The sequence below is a fragment of the Globicephala melas genome, chromosome 16, assembly GCF_963455315.2.
Source record: "Globicephala melas chromosome 16, mGloMel1.2, whole genome shotgun sequence".
NCBI classification, from domain to species: domain Eukaryota; kingdom Metazoa; phylum Chordata; class Mammalia; order Artiodactyla; family Delphinidae; genus Globicephala; species Globicephala melas.
In genome coordinates this window covers 23,766,750-23,783,873 of record NC_083329.1, presented here as the reverse complement: position 1 = coordinate 23,783,873, position 17,124 = coordinate 23,766,750, and the positions used below count along the sequence as shown (strand labels likewise).

General features: G+C 42.4%; 1 protein-coding gene across 5 annotated transcripts in view; it reads left to right on the top strand.

Moving 5' to 3' along the window:
• Window positions 1-17,124, top strand: part of SORCS3 (sortilin related VPS10 domain containing receptor 3) — a 612,586-nt gene that overhangs the window by 211,232 nt on the left and 384,230 nt on the right. The gene's annotated exons all lie outside the window — the stretch shown is intronic.

The window sequence follows — 17,124 nt, the reverse complement described above, 5'->3', positions numbered from 1 at the left end:
CCCCCTGCCACTGGGGAATCCTGTAACTTTTCATCTAGTTTGCAAGCTGTTGTCTGGACCATTTATTTCCTCCTCTAATTGTTCTGTCAGTGACCTTTCTGGGAAACCTTTGGATTTATTAATTTTTTTGTTTGCCAAGAAAACCCTGATAATAATTGCTAAGACTTCCCAGGAGTTACTAGTTTACAAATTTTAATGACATTCATGATTTATTTATGTGCTTCCCTCCCTCTACAGCTGTTCACCCCAATTCCTTAGTGGAATTCCTGCTGAATCTGAGTGAATTAATGGAAACAAAACTGCAGATTGGAATGACATTTTTTTTTTTCTAGGCTGTTAATTAAAAGCTTTCCATCCTATTCGCTAGGCTCTTCATATGTGAGGTCCCGAAGGCTGGGCAGGTACAGGCTGTGAAATCCTCCCTCTAGAACTGGGGCCTTTGTCTGTTTGCTTTCAGTGGTAATAAATCTGGTGAAAACTCCTGAATTGGTCACAGAGCATTCAGTTGAACAGATATTAACTGAGCATTCATTATGTAAGCAGTCCTGTGCTCATTGCTGGGTGATGCCAAATAAGTATGTCATGATTGCTATCCTCGAGGAATGTTTAATTCAGTTGAAAGGTAAGATTAATGCGTATAGGAAACAATGTCAGGCATATGCAAGTATATATATATGTATATGCAAAACACATCGCATTCTGTGATGAGTAGCCCGACTGTAGAAATACTTACATTTTTATTATTATAATAATAATAAAAAGCCCGTGAGGATGCAGAGCAATTCTAGGAATGAATTAGAGAAATGATCAATTTGTCTCATGTATTTTGTTTTGCTGTTTAATAGAAAACATCTTATTTCTCCATTAGGGTGTGAAACTTTTCAGAGGAAAGACTGTTTCATATGAGAACTAGTAGCTTCCATAATTCTCAGAAACACCTGGTAACAGATGGGATTGAGTATGTGTAGTGGTTGAAGAAGTGGGTCCTGAATTCAGATTGCCTGGATGTGAATCCCAGATCTACTGCTTGCTAACTGTACCACCTTAAGCAGTGTTTTCATTTCTGTAAGCTTTGGTTTACCTATCCATATAGTGGGATGATAGTAAGACCCATCTCATGGAAGCTTTGTGAGGTTTCAGTGAGATAATGCGTGGAATGCAAAATGCCTACTATCTAGTTAGTACTTAATGTAATAATTATTATTCGTTCGTAGGCTCATATCCTCCTAGCCCAGCAGCTTCTACCAGCCTCCTGAGGACAGTTGTGCTGCTATCTTTAGGAGGGTGGGGTGCAGAGCATACCTAGAGTCCTTAGCACGTGGTGCCTGGAAATGATACATTTCTATTAAGAGAATGTTCCGGAGTCTTCTCCTTTTTTTTTTTTTAATTAAGTTTTATTGGAGTATAGTTGCTTTACAATGTTGTGTTAGTTTCTACTGTACAGCAAAGTGAGTCAGCTATACGTAAACATATATCCTCTCTTTTTTGGATTTCTTTCCCATTTAGGTCACCACAGAGCATTGAGTAGAGTTCCCTGTGCTATACAGTAGCTTCTTATTAGTTATCTATTTTATACATAGTATCAATAGTGTATATATGTCAATCGCAATCTCCCATTTCGTCCCACCCACCCCTTCCTCCTGGTATCCATACGTTTGTTCTCTACGTCTGTGTCTCTGTTTCTGCTTTGCAAGTAAAATGACCTACACCATTTTTCTAGATTCCACGTATATGCGTTAATATACGATATTTGTTTTTCTCTTTCTGACTTACTTCACTCTGTATGACAGTCTCTCGGTTCATCCACGTCTCTACAGATGACTCAATATTATTCCTTTTTATGGCTGAGTAATATTCCATTGTATATATGTACCACATCTTTATCCATTCCTCTGTCGATGGGCATTTAGGTGGCTTCCATGACCTGGCTATTGTAAATAGTGCTGCATTGAACATTGGGGTGCACGTGTCTTTTGGAATTATGGTTTTCTCTGGGTATATGCCCAGTAGTGGGATTGCTGGGTCATATGGTAATTCTATTTTTAGTTTTTTAAGGAACCTCCATAGTGTTCTCCATAGTAGCTGTATCAATTTACATTCCTACCCACAGTGCAAGAGAGTTCCCTTTTCTCCATACCCTCTCCAGCATTTATTGTTTGTAGATTTTGTGATGATGGCCATTCTGACCGGTGTGAGGTGATACGTCATTGTAGTTTTGATTTGCATTTCTCTAATGATTGGTGATGTTGAGCATCCTGTCATGTGTTTGTTGGCCATCTGTTTGTCTTCTCCTTTAGACACTCATCTGTGCTTGGCAAAAGGGAAAGGTTAATATATTTCTTGGTTTTTCTACATCAGCTGCAGCTGCTGCTGATTTTGGGCATAGGATGCCAAGCACAATCTGATTTAAGTTCCCCTAACACAGTGTTGAGTTAACGCATCCATTGCTGGAAATTTTCTTTTTAATGCAAGTATTGGGGGAGGTAAGCCCATTGAAGAGCTTTGTCCTTCCCAAGTAATTAACATGGAAGGCAGGGTGGGGTCATCCATGTTTCTCAGAGTTGGTGTAGCCTCAGAATTACTTGCGGATTTTGTTAAAAAATCTAGATTCCTGGCCCCTAACCAAGAGATTCCAATTTGGTAAGGCTGGGTGTTACTCAGGATGTATACTTTTAAAAGCTCTGTGGTTGGTTCTGAGTTTCAGGTAAGATTGGGAGCCACTGAGCTCAGAGGAATCTTGGGTTCTAGGCCCATCTCAGTTGCTAATTAATCGAATTACTCATGCCATCCTTCTGTTTCCTCATAAAGGTTTTCGATGAAGTGATCTCAAATCCCTTTCAACTCCAAGTCCACAGACGCTACCAACCTGGGAAATCAAACGGGGGAACACACACAGGATTTATGGTGCCCAACAGATAACCTTTTATGAGCTAACAGCCCCACTTGTGAGAACGTCCACCCTCCTTAAGGAAAACTAACGAGCTGTTTGTTCACGGATGGATAGTAGCCAATGGGCAGGTGTCAGCCAGTAGTAGTGTCCTAACTCCTTAATTTCAATTCGTTAAGCATAAAGAGCAGCATTCAATCTATGAAACCCTTTGCTCCTCCAAAAAATAGAATGAGAAAGGACTTTGCGCTAAATATCGAGACCTCAGACATCTTACTTTGCTGGAGAATAGAGCAACGTGAACACTGCAGAAACATCTGGTTTACAGATTTAATGTTTTCCTATTTATTATGGGAAAGAGGTTTCTTTTTTATGGCCTAGTCTTTTTTCTTCCACCCTGACATGTATAAATCTTGATTTTTGTCCGGTGGCTGAGAGAACACAATCCTTTCGTATGGATTGTGTCTGTTGGTTGTTATTTTATGTTGTTTTCCCTTCCTTCCAAATGCTGTACCATTTTATCACAATGACAAACAACGCCACCATTTGGAGAAGGGGTGTGAGATTCTGCCCATCCCCCTCCACACCCTGAGTTCCCTCCCATTTTCTCAGCAGCAGATTCATTAGCCTTCTAATGAAGTTAATAAGTAAACAGGATCAGACAGTTCCTTCTAAAATAACATTTATAAATGGATGCATTTCCTGACTCTCTAAGGTAAAGCCTTAATTTATTTCCCTTCCAGATGTCCACATGTGTAAAACTATGATAGGTGGGCCCCTGGACTGTGGTTTGAAGCCAAAAAAAAAAGGGAAAAATTTCAATTCACACAGAACCTACTATCTATTTCCAAGTTTATAGGAGAGTGGATTTTTACATACTCCATTCCTGCTTATATATATATAATGACTCTAAAGATTAGGTAGTCAAGCTTTCATAGTTACTTTATCATCCTTTGGTGGCCAATTACTTTATTGGACATAGACTGTAAATGTCATTAGGAGGCTTCTGGCAACTTCCCCATGAAGACCACTGTCTGGACTTTATTTGGGGAGCCATAAACTGGTAAAAAGATCCTCTTCTTAATGTTACATGTCTGTGACGTTTCTTTTCAGAAATCGCTGAACTTATAAAGGAAATATTTCACAGCTTACTTTTGCTTCCAGATGGTTTGTGCCCAAGTTAAAGCTAAAGTCAAGTATTAAAAGGCAATCCATAGACTTTATCTTTTAAAAGATTTTCCTTTCAGTGGCACGAATGTCTTCAATTGGTATAATATTTGTAGTCATTGCCCACATGAAGTATGGCATGCCTCATATTTCTAGGAGGAATGGGAGGCCTGTGTCATTAAACATTCCATTTTACAGATGGATAAACTGATTTCTTGAGTAGGTTGGTGGTTGGTGATTTCAGATCTGGTGCCCAGATCTAGGTATCCCAGTTCTCATCAGCTTCATGCTCTTGTGCTTACATTAGTAATCAGTCTTTCCTGACCTTTCCAGCTCAGCAACCATTTATATTTCATAAGAGCTCTATGGCCAAGGGACTACTTTGGGGACCAGGAATGGATTTCCTTGGGTACTTATCTAAGTGATTTTCAATTGTGGTGGGTCATGAGACTCGTCAGGGAAATATAAGAAAAGTGAGTTTCCTGGGCCTTATTCCAAACCTACCGAATCAATTTCTGGGATCAAGATCTAGGAACTTATGGTTTTAAAGAGCTCCCCACTTGATTTTGATCTAACCACTGACCTAAGAGACTTCATGGCCATTTTTATTTCTGAAAGGTCCATGAAAACTTATTTGGGGGAGTCTTCCCCTCAGTATAGCACCTGGCCCTCTTACCCATTTTCCCTATGGCTGGCTCAGAATGACAAGCACAGTCATTCATGCAAAAATACATAGTTGCACCCTCGTCTTCATAAATGATAACCATAAACGTTAGGAATTGGAATGAGCTCTGGCACTAATTAATTAGCTTACATTCTGTCAGCATCAGGCTTGGGAATTGGGCAATTAACATTGATTTTAGATAATGGTGCCACAGGAGAATGGTCATAAGGTTCTGGTCTCCATGGAGTTGTGTTGAGATAAACTCTATGAAGTTGAGTTTTTAGCTGGAAAGCTAGGCTTCCTGAAGATCAAAGAGCACAACAAATGGGGAATGGTTTTCAGGTGACTTTGGAAGGCTTTCTGTTCGTAATTTTTGGTTGCTAGCAACAGAAATCATCACTAACTTGGGCACCATATAGGATTCATTGGAAGGATACTGGTATAACTCAACATTTGGAGGAAGAGATAATAAAAAAAAACTTCCCTCTTACTGCTGCTTTTGCTTCATTCCATAAGTTTTGATATGTTTTGTTTTCATTTGTCTTGAGACGTGTTCTAATCTCTCTTTTGCTTTATTCATTGACCCATTGGTTGTTTAAATGTGTATTGTTTAATTTTCATGTCTTTGCAAATTTTTCAGCTTTCCTTTTGTTATTGATTTCTTGTTTCATTCCATTGGTGTAGGGTGGAATGTTCTGTGTATGTCTGTTGGGTTCATTTGGTCTATAGTGTAGTTCAAGTACGCTGTTTCATTACTGATTTTGTCTGGATAACCTATCAGTTATTGAAAGTAGGTTTTGGAAATTGTGTCCTATTTTTGCATTACTATCTATTTATCCCTTCAGACCTGTTCATGTGGCTTTATATATTTAGGCACTCTGATGTTGAGTGCATATATATTTATAATTTTTATACCTTCCTATTGAATTGACTCTTTTATGTAATTATGTAATGATCTTCTTTTTCTCTTGTGACAGTTTTGACTGATATAAATTTAGCCACCCCTGCTCTGTTTTTGTTATCATTTGCATGGAATACCTTTTTCCATACCTTCACATTCACCTTATATGTGTCCCTAAATCTAAAGTCAATCTCTTGTAGATAGTATATGGTTAGATCTTGTTTCTTTACTTTTAAAAAAAATTTATTCAGCTACTGCATATCTTTTTGTTGGTGAGTTTAATCCATTTAAATTTAAAGTTAACTATTGATAAGTAAAGAGTCACTTTTGCCATTTTGTTAATGGTTTTCTGTCTGTTTTGTAGTTCTTTTGTTCTTCTCTTCCTCTCTTGCTGTCTTCTTTTCTTATTTGATAATTATTTGTAGTGATATACTTTGATTATTTTGTCTTTATCTTTTTGTTTCCATTCTAGGTTTTTTCCTTTGTGGTTACCATGAAGTTTGCATTAAACTTTTTATAGTTCTAACAGCCTATTTTAAGCTGATAACAACTTAACAATCACATACAAAAACTCTACACTTTTACTTTCTTCCCCAACACTTTGTCTTTGATGTCAGAATTTACTTGTTTTTATATCATGTAGCCATTACCAAATTTGGGGGTTATAGCTGTGTTTTGGAAAGATGTGTTTAGAAGGGGTGATTTAGTGTGGGAAAAAAATTGTAGGCAGGGAGGATCAGTTCTGAGACTGTTGTGACATTCTTATTGCTTTTTACCTCTACCCTCTATCTGTCTATCCATCCGTCTATCCGTATGTGTCTTTGCTTCTATATTTGTTTGCCTACCTTTGTAGAAAGTACAATGATCTAATGTTATTTAACGGGTCAGGAATGAAGAAGGCAGGAAGCTGAAATTCAAACTTGCCTGAGGGAAACCAGAAACTTCCTTGCCATCCCCCTGAATCTCTGACTGGCTCTCAGGTATATAAACATGAATTCTCTACCACTGAAGTTAAGGTGTGATGACTAGCTCATCAAGTCAGACCTGGTGAAGGGCCGTCAGGAACCAGGCATGCGCTACTGGCTTACTGTACTCAGAGGTCAACCTTCAGCATTCTGGAAGCGTGGGGCAGAGGACAAAGGAAGTGATCGACTTCCTAAGATTATTCCATTTCATTCCTTGCTGTGGGGATATGGAAGACAGGATTGTAACAATGCAAACTGGAAAGAATTTGGAATTGGAGCAAATTCTGATTTACTCTGATACTATGATACCTTCTGTTGGCATTCCCTTTAAACACACCTGCCTGAATTCTCTAGGACATCAGAATTGAGATGTTGTATAGGATTTTGTCTGGCCAGCAAGGAAGAAACAATAAGCTTCCTAAGCTTCTAAGTTTTTTTGCATATTTAAATTTTTATGCAATAATTTCACTAATAAAAAATGAAGAGTACTATCAAAAAGTAGCCACCATCTTAATCCTGTTTAAAACCATTGTTAGTTTCAATATATATATATGCTATACATTTTTTACCTCTACAATTTTACATAATTGTGACTCTCGTATAAACAATTTTGTTTCTTATTTTCATATAACATTTAAGCATTTTTCTATGTTATTCAAAATACTTTACAAACATAATTTTAATGTTTGCATAATCGTGTATTGTATTGCTGTTCTGTAATTCACTTAACTATATTCATTCCTCTATTTTTAGAGATTTAGACTGTCTTACCGTTTTTCACTATTTAAAAATGTTGCCATGAATATCTAGATACATAAATCTTTGTTTTTGTCTGAATTTTAGATTATTTTCTTAGGATAGACTTCTAGAGGAGAAAATTTAAGACTCAGCATACTTGTTCAGTTGGTTATGAAAAGGTGCGTTTCTGTAACTCTTATGCTGGGAAAGAAATCTCTGAAATTTAGAGAGAAAAGTTATCACAGTTTCCACTGTGTATATATGCGTGTGGTATATGAGTACTGCACACATGCATTTATATGCTTTAGGGTCACTAGTGTACCTAAAATTATCGTAAAATTATTGGAATAAGACTTGGGGAATGAGATTCTGGAACATGAGGTATCCCCAGTCTCCAAGAAGAACACACATGTCCCCTGCTGAGTAAGCATACGCAGGCCCGTCTGAACTGATAAAATGTAAACAATAGCAATCACATCAATAATAGTAGCTAACGCCATTGTAAAGCAATTATACTCCAATAAAGATGTTAAAAAAAAATAAGAGTAGCTGCTCACACGTACTGAGCACTAACCGTGTGTCAGGCACTGATTGAAGTGCTTTACCTATGTTTTTACTCAGCCTTATGAAAAATCAGTTAGGTAAAGACTGCTGTCATTCCCATTTTACAGCTGAGGAACCTCAGGGCCAGAGGGTTTAAATGACTTTCCAAAGGCCATGCACTCAGTAGGTAGTACAGCTGGAATTTGGATCCAGACGCTTGGATGCTAGAGCCTGTGCACTTAATCCTACTCTAGACAGTCACTGAGGAAGACCTGACTGAGGTTGGAAGTTGTTATCGGAGTTTCAACCAGTCTAAGATTTATAATGCTCTTCGTGCAAGACTCATGTGGAGGAGGGAGACTACAGGAAATTCCTACTGGATGATACCCATGGCTCCTCCAACCCAGGGCTTGATCTGTGATGGAAGCTTCAAGGGTAGGAACATGGGAGGGTCTAGTCTCTTCCTTTCTGTAAAGGTTTGGAATAGGGCTTATCTCCTCCACAATTCTCTTAATGACCCCCGAGGGACTTGTCGAGCAGAAGCTTACCTGTTCTGTACCTGTCTTACCTGTTACCTGTACCTGCTTGCCTATAGGTTCTTGAGAATCACTGTACAGAGAGGTTAAAAGCACAGACTCTAGTGTATACTGCCTGGGTTTGAGTTTCAGCTCTGCCACTTCCCAGCTGTGAGCTATGGGCCCCACTTCATCATTTCTGGAGTAGGAGTGATGACAGTACCTACCTCACTGGGAGGCTGAGAGACGCCCGGAGTTACTGGCGGTAACGTGTTTGGAAGAGTGCTGGCGCACAGCACACGTGCTTTGTGAGTGTTTGCTTCAGTTTCTGGACTGCTCTGCCTCTTGCCCTAATCCCTCAAGGCTCCAGTCCAGTCTCCTGCCTGCCAGGACTTATTCCTATGTTTCCCAGACACAGCCAGCAGATACTTGTGGAGCGCTCCCACATGCTAGATCCCACGGGTGAAGGGGGAGCAAGCAGACCACTGCCTGCTCCTTTCCTGCTTCCCTGCAGTGTGGAGGCTCAGAGACCCAGGACTCTCCACAGTGGGTGAGAGAAAGTGTGGGCTCCACGAGGCAGTGAGAGGGCAGGAGCTCCCCCAGCGGGAGGATCGTGGAGGGCTTTCCTGGGTGTATTCGTTTCCTAGGGCCTCTGTAACAAATACCACAGACTAGGTGGTTGAAACCACAGAACTTTATTGCCTCGCAGTTCTGGAGGCTGGAGGTCTAAGATCAAGGTGTTGGCAGGGTTGGTTCCTGCTGAGGGCTGTGAGGGAGAATCTGTTCCATGCCTCTCCCCTAGTTTCTGGGATTGGCTGGCAATCTTTGATGCTCCTTGGCTTGTGGAAGCGTCACCCCATCCCTGCCTTCCTGCCCACAGGGCCTTCTGCCTGTGTATCTGCATCCAAATTTCCCCTTTTTATAAGATTATAAATTGGATTATTTTATTTTATAAATTGGGTTATATTGGATTAGCTCACCCCACCCCATTCACGTATGACCTCATCTTAACTCATTACATCTGCGACAAACTTGTTTCCAAATAAGGTCGCATTCTGAGGACTTGAAGGTGTGAATCTTTGTGGGAGATGCGAGGCAATCTGTACCAGCTGGGAAGTGCCTGTAGCTGGGGCTGAAGGGTGAGGCCGAATTAACCGGGAGCTGAGGGGCTGGAGAGGAGAGAGGGGGAAGTATTCCAGGCAGCCCTGTGCAAAGGTCCTGTGGTGGGTGGGAGCTTCCCTTTTCAAGGGGCCAGAGTAAGCCAGTGGGTGAGGGGGAGCGGTCTGTGAGATGTGGGAGACGGCAAGAGGCACGCCTGTGGTGTCTGGTCAGCCCTTCAAAAGACGTGGGGTATTACTTTGGGCACGTAGGACACACCTAAAAGGCTTTAAGCAGGAGCGTGCCATCGTTTAATGGATGCTTTAAAGATCTGTGATCATTGACATTTTGTTTAATTTTTTATTACTGGCTTTGTATTATTGTGAACGGAACATGTTTTTTCTTTGTTGCCTACTTGTAATTCCTTACATGTATTTTTCTTTTCATGCGTTCTGTATGTTTATATGTTGGTGGCTTGTTTTCCTTATCATGTATGCATTTTTTAGTGTAATATATAAACTGAAAGCACTGTTGAATCTGATACCAATATTTCCCCCATTCTGTTTTTTCCTGTTATCATAGTTTGGCTTTTCGTATAGTAGGAGTTTTACATTTTGTAAATAATCAAATCTGCTAATCTTTATTTTTAAAAAACCACATTCCTTCTTAGTTTTATTTCAGATTGAAGAGCTCTCACCTTTTTAATCTATTCTTACAAAGCAGCACATCATCCCTTAGATGGGAAACATGTGCTAAAAATTGTTGAATAAGCTGTGACATGCATTTTGGGGAGACATCTGCTTGTTTTCTGCTCAATTATCTCATCCAGTCCTCCCCCAAAACTTACGAAGTAGATACTATTATGCTTTTCGTATTTGAAGGTGGGGAAACTGAGTTTTTTAATAAAATGAGTAATCTGCTAAAGTTCACACAGGTAGATTTGGGCTCTTAACCCAGATGAACAGCTCATGACTTATTCATAATCAAGGAATTTCTCCACTGGAAGCTTCGAGTGGTTTCTTGGGTGGCCTCCACCCTGTCTCTTCAGAGCTTAGTACCCATTTCACAGATGAAAACTAGGAGATTCCCAGCAGAGCAAATGCTTCCATAGATTTTTGTTCTAGCCAGGCCACTGCCTCACTTCCCGACAGCCTTTACTTAGGCCACGTGCCATTCTGGAATTCCCTCTTCTCTCCTCCTAACCGCTTTCAGGACATATGTTGTACTTTCTTCCGGAGACTTTCTTGAGCACCCTAGCCCAGAATTCTCGCTCTTCCTTCTTTTGAGTCTCTTAGAATCTCCTCTTCTACCCACTTACCTGCTCCTTGGTTGTACCACGTGTGGCTTCTGGAGATCCCCCACAGCACGTGGCTGTGTGCTCTGAGTGTCATATGTGCTGAATAAATGTCTTTTGGGTAGCCAGGTCCACCTGGGTTTCCTTGGTCTTGGTAAGGGAGTCTGTTGAAAGCCTGGCTGGATCCAGCAGCCTCAGGTCCTGCAGGGACTCCGAGTGCCAGGCAGCCCCCAATAGACACTTAGTACTTGGTGCCCCTTCTGCTCCTGTCACCGGCTTTGCAGTAGCAGTGTTTTCTGCTCTGTAGCCTGTCCTCTGTCACAGTTAGATGGTGTAGGATGGGATAAATGCATATTTTGGAGTGACAGCAATGTGTTGAAAGCCAGCCAGCTGAAAACTGAGAATGCACACGCAGAATGCCACAGTTATCAAAATTCACTGGCCATTTTGAGGCAGTTGCCAGATTGTTTCCTCAGGGTTGACAAAATGAAGATTTCCAAGAGATTGGGGGATAAGTGGGGGTGGTATGTGCTTGGGGGCAGTTTTCTTACTCGTTAGGGTACACTGAATGGCTGCTGTGCGCCAGGAATAGGTACTTTCTCATATTATCTCTAATGTAAACGTGCTGATGGCAAGATGTGTAGAGAAGTGCTGGGTATAGTATGAGCTGAGCAAGACGCTACATGTCTATGGAAATGTTACGTGGAGTTCTGGCTTTGCTGTCTTGTTCAGGGATGTCAGAAATTATTACATGTCTATAAAGGATGAAGATTAAAAAAATTAAGATGAAAAAAAATTTTTTAAAGATTTTCCTCTGCTAGGGATCTGTAGGAGTTGGGGAGAGCTTAGTGTTACTGCACCCACAGCCCCAGAGCCCTAGCGAGCATGGCCTCCCTGGAATCACGGGATGGGTGCAGCCACCGAGGGACCTGTCCAGCCTCGGGCATCTAAGTAAACCTCGTTGATCTTTTCATACAGACTGGCACCAAAGCCAAAGTCAGTCCTTTCAGGGTCCAGCTAAGGATCTCACTGGGTGGTACTATCTTTCTTTCATGGCCCTTTGGTGTGTGCTGTGGTGGACAGCATCAGCCAGTGAGGGCTGGACCAGGGTGCTCCCAACATCTTTGCCTCAGAAATATCACTGGACCCGTCAGTTTGCTCCGCACTGTCCACGATTAAAGAATCAGTGACGAGGTGAATGCACCAAGTTCATCTAGACCCATAAGAGCAAATGGTGGAGTGATAGTGCGTGCCGCCCCAAATCACCAAAGGCAATCTGGTGTTCTCTCAGTCTCTTTAGAACAAAGCAAGCTTTTTCCTGCCTGGGGACTTCACATCTGTCTGGAACACTCTCATTCTCCTCCTGCCCCTAGTCACATTTTTCACAAGCCTAGTTCTTCTTTACCTTTTATTTCTTCAGTCTAAGCATCTCTTCTCCAGAGAGGTGTGACCCAGCCATCCTCTCTAAGAGAGGTTTCCAAGGTGGTCCCTCTCTCATTAGTGATGGCACTAATTATCGTACAGCTTAAAGTCATTTCATTTTATGGCTTATGTAAGGGTTAGTTAGTTATTTCACTCCTGTGCCACCTTCCCCACTAAACAGAGATCCACTGAGAGCAAGGGTGTGTTTGTCTTATACAACATTCTTTCTCACCACCAAGCGCTGTGCTTGGCACGCGATAGGAGCCATGCGACGAGAGGGAAGCAGGAAGTGGGCAGCGGGAATCCACAGGCAGAAGCCAGGGCAGGCGGGTAGACATGAGATTCCCAACTCCCTGGAAAGCAGTTCTTGACTGAACCCCTTGTAGAGCTCTTCCTTCGCACATTCTCTCAAGTAGATTGCTGACATTTCAAGTAGGAGAAACGTGTATCATCAAGCCTTCCCTCCAGGTTGTAAGGATGAGGAAAGTGAGATTCAGAGAAGGGAAGTGACTTTCTTCATGTCACTTGGTTGGGGCAAGATACTGGACCAAAACTGAAACCATCACACTTTCAGATGGAAAGCAGGCAGCCCTGAAAGGTCTTGGGAGTCCCGTCCTTAGGGGCTTGTGACTAAACCCTTTGCCTTTGAACCAGAGAAGAAGTGGGAAACTGAAGACATGGAGGTGATCAAATTCCGGGCTCTCACCCAGGAGTAATCTGGCTGAGTCTGAAAAGCCTCTCTCCAAGAGGCCCTTGAAAGAACATGGCTTTTTTCTTTTCCCTAAAGTGAAGGTACAAGCTGAACACAATGCACCTGACAGCGAAAGTCGGGCTCTGGTTCAGAACACACCAGGGAGGGAAGGCTCACGTATCTTCCACCTTCCCTGCACGGCCGGGCTTCACACACACAGGCTGACTGCAGTGCTTCTGTCCTTGGTCACGAGGCTTCATGGGAGGCAGATGTGTAGGGATCAGACAGTAGTTCTCTGTTCACGTCCCACATTCATCAGCTTGTGGTTGACACCTCATATGCCTTATCCCTGAAATTTGAAAAGGAAGGGAGCAAGGAAGTACATTTAAGATACAGCCAAAACAGTGAACAGTGCGTTTAAAAAAAGGTCTGAGAGGGAAAAGGGACGCAGTTGTGGTAGTCTCTTTTGAGGAAGTGACCTGACGTTTGACTTAATGTTCAAGGTCAGGTACTTGAGGCAGAGAGGTCTGATGAAGAAGAAAAGACACAGATTAAGTAAGGTAAGGGAGCTGTTAGGTGTTTACGTAACAGAAGTTAGTAAGTCTACGTCACCTCACTGTACAGTAGAAACTAACACAATATTGTGAAACAACTGTACCCCATTAAAAAAAAACGCCTCCAAAAAAACCTATTATGGTGGGAAAGTAACAGGATGGATATTTAAAATATGTAAAAAGATATATATTTCCAAAAAAAATTATTTAATTGTGTTGACTACTCTGACTTATTGGATTTATTGATCCAGGAATTCTTTAGAGTAATCAGAGTTGGGAAGAGTCATGACCGTCAGTAATTGTTATGTTTATAACCTTGAGTCCTTGAAGTTAACTCAGTCTAGGTGCTTTGTTAGGCCATGTGGAAGAGTAGTTGTGTTTGCGGAAAGCTGAATTTGAACACTGGCTGCCTCAGTTATTCTCTGTAAAGTCATGGACAGAGTATGTAACCTCTTTAATCTTCACATTAATGTCCTCATCTGGAAAGTGCAAATAGGGTTTATTTCAGAGTGTTAATGTGAGCATTAATTGAAATAATCTAGAAGTGCCTATGATAAGCGGGTGTTCATTCATTATTTCCATTTTTTTCTGTCAACAGTTTGGGAAAATGTGGCTCTAATGCTTGTGGAGTTCACATTTTTTGAATATCTCTTTACTAACTCAGGTGCTTCCCCCCCCCCAAGTCTCGTTTGGAGTAGTTCAGTTTTGAACATGCACCCACAAGACTGGTTCTTTCTGTAAAGTTTAATATCAAGAGGAAGAATAAGGGTTTAGGAGGATTTTGTTGGTTGTTTATAGAATCATTGCATACCATTCTCTTCGGAGGTTTTCACATCCTTGTTTTATTTCCATTTAACACATACATTCCTGGAAGCCTCCTTACTGTGTGCTGAACACATATGGGTCAGTAGGGACCCCAGGCAGGGGTGGGGAAGATAGATAGACCATGTCCCTGCTCTCATGGAGTGGACACAAGAGTGGGGACAACAGGAAGCAGATGAGTAACAGTGATAGCTGAATACGTATGGCGAGTGCCACCGGGAGGTATGATCGGTGGGCACGGGGGAGGGGCGGTGAGGGGGGCCAGCGAAAGAGTGTCGCTCGCCATCGGTTTCTACAAGAATGAAGTCACTAGCCACTGCGTTAGCTGACCTTTAACACACCCTGAAAGGAGTTCAGGGTGGAGATCAGGAATGGGGCACTCTGTGCTCTGGGAAAAACCGGCAGAACAGGCCTTCAGATAGTTAGATATTATCAGGAGAAAATTTTATGAACCCAGTTTCTTGCATCTTCTCATACCTAGAGAAGCACTAAAATCCTTCACAGAGACACCTGCTCCTCGTAACTGGCAGCAATCTTCTGCCAAGATGTGTGCTTGGCTGCGTGTACCCCCGTCACCAAAATCACATATATATCCTGGCCTCCCCCGTTACCTCTTTGGAGCAGTTCCGCAGAACCATCTGAGAGGCTGTCTCCCAGGCTATAGTCCTCAGTAAGCCCCAAATAAAACGAAACTCACAGCTCTCATGTTGTGGGGTTTTTTTCCAGTCAACAGGGGGTACTTTTTCTTTTTTTTTTGCGGTATGCGCGCCTCTCACTGTTGTGGCCTCTCCCGCTGCGGAGCACAGGCTCCGGACACTCAGGCTCAACGGCCATGGCTCATGGGCCCAGCCGCTCCATGGCATGTGGGATCTTCCCGGACCGGGGCACGAACCCGTGTCCCCTGCATCGGCAGGCGGACTCTCAACCACTGCGCCACCAGGGAAGCCCTAGGTGGCAGTTTTCTTAGAATGGTCAGGGGTCACCTCACCTACGAGCAGGGCTGGGACTAGGGTGGGACAGAGGAGGCAGGTGAGCTGCCCAGGGTGCATTATTTAAGGAGGCACCCTTCCTTAGGGCCCTGCATGGGCCTCCTTCCATTTCGTGCCTTAGACACTCTGCTTGCCTATCTCCTGCTGGTCCCAGCCCTGCCTAGGAGTTGACCTCTGAGCTGAGACCTAAAACATCATGAGGACGCAAGCCTTCAAAGAGCTGCATGGTCGTCAGCTAAGCACGTGAGTGAAGATCGCTGTTGCCCTGGCTCATTTCAATGTGGTGCAAAGATAGCCGTGTAAATCCTGTAATTGCCAAACCTGACCCATCGATGTTAAAGACCCTTTTTAAGTGGATCGTTTTCCTCCTTTTCCACAGCCGTCAAGTGCAGCACTAATGAGGGGTGGTATTCCGTGGTTATACAACCCGAGCTTCCCTGCGTTCATTAGCACACAGGGCTCTGGCTCCGTGTGATGCTTAGAAACACGCCCCCCCCCCATCCTTGCTTCATCTTTTCATATAGGGTTGTTTTTAATTGCTGAGGAGCCTCGTGGCTCAGCCCAGGTGATTCCATCCATTTCTTCCTTTCCTCTGACTTCAGAGTGCTTTAGGGGTTTGTTCTCTGACTGAGGGAAAATGTCTTGGCTGCCTTCTTGGGGAAATGTCTCTTTATAAATAACATGTGCAGCTAAAGACCATTAATTAAAAGCATCCCAGTGATATTAACACATCATTGAGAAATGCCACATTGCAAAGTTCCAAAATTATGAGCAAAATTCTAATTCCTGAGCCGTGTCTGATATTCTTACTCTTTCTAATGCGGACTCTGTAGGAGCAGAATCTCATGCTGTTGCAAAGCTGTGTTCTCATGGGACCTCCCCATCTCCCATGCTTCGTGTAGTTTGCCAGGGATGCTCACTTGTGTCTTTCACTTCAGATATAGGCCCCTTTAATCTAGCTAGTCCATGGCCATGGCTTCTAGGACAGACTTTCCCCAGCCAGTCCAGCCATCTTTCCCCCTGGCTCTGATTTCCTGATGGCATCTCTCAGAAGGACCCCTCTAGGCAATGCCACCAGACATCTCTTCCCAAACTCGAAGCAGAACACACCATGTGTCGTGTTTGAATGTGTTAGATTAAATGTTTGAACTCAGGACTAGGAATTTCAGGAAGCGTGATCACTGCACATATTGTGTCGTGCTGACTGCCTTGGTTCTCTTGCTGACCTCATCACTATTAGCTGCAAAACATTTCCCGTTGTTGTACCTTGGTGTCCTCATCTGCAGAATGGGCATAATGATGATGGCAACCACTACATAGAGTTGTTTTCTGGAGTAAAGAGGAAGTTCTTGGAACAGTGCCTGGCATATCACAAGAGCTCTAGTAATGCTTTAGATGGTTGTCGTTACTCTTGTTGTTGTTAGTATTTCTGTTATTATTATGGTTGATGCACGGTAGATGCATGTTCTAAGTTGTCGTTACTATTGTTGTTATTATTTCTGTTATCATTATGGTTGACGCACAGTAGATGCAGGTTCTAAGTTGTCATTACTATTGTTAGTATTTGTTATTATTATGGTTGATGCACAGTAGATGCGTGTTCTAAGTCTCAACAGATCTCAAAGGCTGGTGCACACTTTACCCTATGTTTGTCTTTCAGATAAAACATATGGAAACAAAAGCACTCGATTCAGTTAATATTTATTTTTTCCATACTGATCCTATCATCTGGAACCGTCCTTCTTGGCCAGTCTAAGTCCTTGGGAAAGGGAAGCACCGAGCCCCCTTTAGTAAGAGGCAATGAGTGGGAGCCAGGTATTCATTCATTCATCTGTGCACACATTCATTCAACACGTATCTGTCAAGGCCCACCG